Here is a 4,350-nt window from a genome sequence, read left to right as displayed (position 1 = left end):
TAATATTTCGTTACTTAATAAATATTTATATGGTCGTTAACTAAGAGTGTAATATATATATATGAAACGGTGGGGTGAAAATATGAAATAGTAATGTGTACGAAGATGAAGATGCGGTGCCTGCTGTCTAGGTATTCACGTGCGTGTTATCGTACAGCAGTCACCGTGCTCGGCTGACACTCCGGGTTAGCTGTGGGTGTCGAAAGGCTGTTGTTATAGGAAGAGAATCAGGGTAACACCTAGGTATGAGGTGCAGACGAAGTGCAAGACACAAATACCACGTGTACACAAAAGGAGTCCAAAGTATGAAGTGCAGACGAAGTACGAGACACAAATACTTTGGGTATAGGAGAAGATAACGAAGTATGAAGTGCAGACGAAGTATAAAGTGCAGACGAAGTGCAAGACACAAGTATTTCAAAGAGAGCACGGGGTAGCCGAGTATGAGGTGCAGACGAAGTGCAATACACAAATACTGGGCGTACCAGATAAGGAGTATAACAAAGTACGAGGTGCAGACGAAGTACAAGACACAAGTACTTTGGTTATTAGGAGGATAATTAAGTACGAGGTGCAAGACACAAGTACTTCAAAGAGAGAACGGGGTAGCCGAGTATGAGGTGCAGACGAAGTGCAAGACACAAGTACTCTGAAATGTTGTGGAAGAGAGTAGATAGGTTAAAAAGGAAAAAACAAAGACTTTACTTTAAGCAGTAAGCCGGACAGCGACAACCGAGTACTGAGACTGATGAATGACACAAGGCACTGGAGTCGACTGACCAAGTTGGTCAGGTCTTTTGGGTTTTTATAATAATTAGAACTATTGCCAATTTGGCAATAAATATTATTTGTTAATTCATCAGTCTCAGGAAGCGGATGTGCTGTCTGTATTTTATTAAAATAATTCTCACAATAATGGTAACGTGACATCATCACACACTGTTCAGATTGCTCGGAAGAGGCAGACAGTACTCTGCACACGCACTTCCGGTGTGAGGTGCGACTCTTTGGAATCCTGACTTAGGTACGCGTTCCGAGTTGGTTCCATGGTGGACCTGATGTTGGGGTGCCGTAAGGCGTGGAAGCTCATCCAGCTGTCTTGAGAAAGAAGGAGGAAGAAAAACACCTGAGACAGAGGCAGCCACGTTGTCCGACAAAGGAGGACCTGAGGCACTGGTTTAGGCGGATACCTTAGGTGCTTGTTTCTGCGTTATTTGTGTTTGTGTTGTAAGTTATTTTACCAACCCTCCCAATATAACGAGCGGAGGGCAAACCACGTTGTATATTAGCCCTTTATTAACTTCGGGCTGATTCACAACGTGGTGGTGTTAATTATAGAGCCGGTGTGCTCTGAAGTAATGCCTAACAGCAGTTCCAGGGCAGCCCACAATAATGTCGGTTGTAGAAAAAAAACCAGTTGTGCACAAATACCGTTAATTATATTATATCGTGTGGTAGCAGATCTCTAGCGTCTTTGCTTTACTTGCCCGCTTGCCCATCCAGCACGGTAAATCGATGGTTTATGTGTACATTTTAATTCGTGTACAGTTCATCGTCGTAAGTCAGTGAGTCAATTGTTTTATGCGTTATTCTTATTCGTAGCAAACGCCTTCGCTTGTATTGTAAATTGTTAGGCTATTGTAAGCCGATATTTTATTATTTGTTTGTTGTACACTTGTGCTCAAAGTTCTCGTGCCTTTGCACGCCACATGTGATTGGGCCCTGACCATCATTCAATAACTTCATTGCCGTAGTCGCTATTTCGTCGTCTATTACGTGCCTGCATTTACACTATGACTCGTGATACTCAGATGTTCGACACCAACACCACAAGATCTCATACAGTCCACTCATCACTATCAACGACTTAATCTATTCAGCTGAGTTTTTATATTACTTTTTAATGTTACTTATTATTTGTTTTAAATAAGTTCAACTATTTTATTTATGCCGATCGGCCGCCATTAGTATTTAAGGCTATCCCTTAAATTTAAGATTAAGAAAATTCATTGCAGAACCTTTAATATATGTGCTTATTTGTTATTTGATTGTCTATTCTCGTCATTTATTGGATGTGCGGTTAGTCGTGATCCTGACAGTGGACCCTTCTCACGCTTCAAAAAATAGCGATTTAAACAGGCTTAAGGTAAAACGGCATTCTAGTGCAAGTCATACGGTCTAGCTGCCTTGTGCAAAACAAAAAAAAAAGAGAAGCAAGTTAATTTAATTATAAATCTTTTCATTTTAAAAACTAAAGTTGACACTTTTATAAAATATTAGAGAAAAATATAAAAATACCCATGGTTGATAGATTAAAAAATACTTTTTAATTTATCAAAAGAAGCTGGTTAGAATATTTTTTTAAGGCGATGATGTATTAAAAATTTATAATATACAATTGATTTTTTTTATAATAATTAAGCGAATTATTATTATAATTTTTAAACTTTTTAAAAAATGTATGGATCAATACAATTTTTTTATGAGAAGTAATATTTTTAAGTAATTCCTTTGTCATTCGACATAATTTATCTTAATTAAGATATTGATAAGGAAATAGCAGATCATGTAGCTTTTGGAATAATCCATCAATTTTTTAAAATTAAACACTATTAAAAGTTTTGCATCGAAGCGTTTTTTTTTTTATAGTGATTTTAATCACTGTGTAATAGATATTTAGCACTTATGATTTTATTTTATTTATATTTTTATAATAATGATATTTTTTTAATAAACCGCATTATAATGAGAGATGATAGATATAAAAACACCAATACATATATGAAATATTAACGCAAATTAGTAGAACAATAGATTGCGCATAGATCTCTCTAAATTAATTACCTAGCCAATGAGAAGCATTGTGCTAATTAAACTAATTCTCCCCCTCATAAAACAGGCCTATAAAAGAGCAATTTCTAGCTCATTCGTCACCTTATTTTTTTCTAAAAAATCTGGTCATGAAGCGTTTCTGCACCAGACTGTTTCGCGTTTGTGCTCTCTCTATGACTTAGAATCTTTTTACACTTGGTGTTTTTATCAAAATCTCTCATAATTAATGTAATTTTTTTAAAAAAAAAAATAACTTATCTTTTTATTTTTAGTTTTATATATTTATAAAATATTAAAACAAATTGAATTTTTTTATTTTGTATTTTGTGAGTTGTTTCAATTAAGAATTTTTTTTAATTCTTCAATTGGATTGTCTATTTAATAAGTGCATTTCGAAAATCTACCTTAGCACATCAAGTGGCTAAAACTGTTGGTAAAACAATGGTTTATGGCATGTCACTAAGGAGATCGTAGAGTGTATCTTAAATTTGAATAGATAAGTGTTTGATTGATTGCACAAGGTGCTGATGGTTTGTTGAAATCATTACCCTAGCACATCAAGTGGTTAAAACTGTTGGTAAAACAATAGTTTATGACGTGTCACTAGGGATTGATTCTCATATTCTGTCACGCTCTTTTCGGCAAGTAGTTCTAGACTCTGTAAGGTCCGTGCATCGACGAGTATATCTCCGATGGTGTAGCCAGCCTGTCTATAACTCTGTCGACTCTCATATCAAATACACAATTCCATAAAATACTAATAGTTTATTGAAGTCATTACCCTAGCATATCAAGCGGTTAAAACTATTCGTAAAACAATAGTTTATGACATGTCACTAGGGATTGGTTCTCATAAGCTATCTGGTTATATAAATTTTTATTTTAAAATATAAAGTAACACATATACTCAGACACCAAGTATAAAAACGAACTACAGTGAAGTAATATTTCAAGTTTAATAATTTGCATAATTTTACAAAAATTAATAAGTAGATAAAAGTCAGTGCTCTCTTTTTATTTATATTCTTTTTACAACAAACGATCAAACTAGCCGGACACAAGGTAAGAAATTATATTTCTAAGCATGTCATAAAAATTAAGGATAGACGTAAGATAAATCAAGAATAACTTTTATCGAGGGAATAATAGAATTATTAAAGGTGGATAATTTGAGAAGTTATTAATAACTACTTTCTCACCATTCGGATCATAATAGTACGCGTTCAACGTAGATGTTTTAACTTGTATTATACATCTACATAAAGAAAATAATTCAGCCATTAAGGCTTGGCGCCCAACAATTGGACAGTAGCATATTACATGAACACACGCTGTTTCCCATTCATATAGCATGACCAATAAATATTAAGAGTCGTAAAATCCTCCTCCATAATCATTGCACACTTCATTGTAGAATTAATATGACTCAGGTGTGCGTCATCCGAATATAATTTTCCTTCAATTTACTTTTTACGACAAACCACACGTAGTGGTAGTATCTTAATAAAGAGTTCATGG

This window comes from Daktulosphaira vitifoliae, unplaced genomic scaffold (assembly GCF_025091365.1).
Source record: "Daktulosphaira vitifoliae isolate Bord-2020 unplaced genomic scaffold, ASM2509136v1 Scaffold_5, whole genome shotgun sequence".
In the NCBI taxonomy this organism is placed as follows: Eukaryota; Metazoa; Arthropoda; class Insecta; order Hemiptera; family Phylloxeridae; genus Daktulosphaira; species Daktulosphaira vitifoliae.
This window is presented reverse-complemented; position numbering follows the sequence as displayed.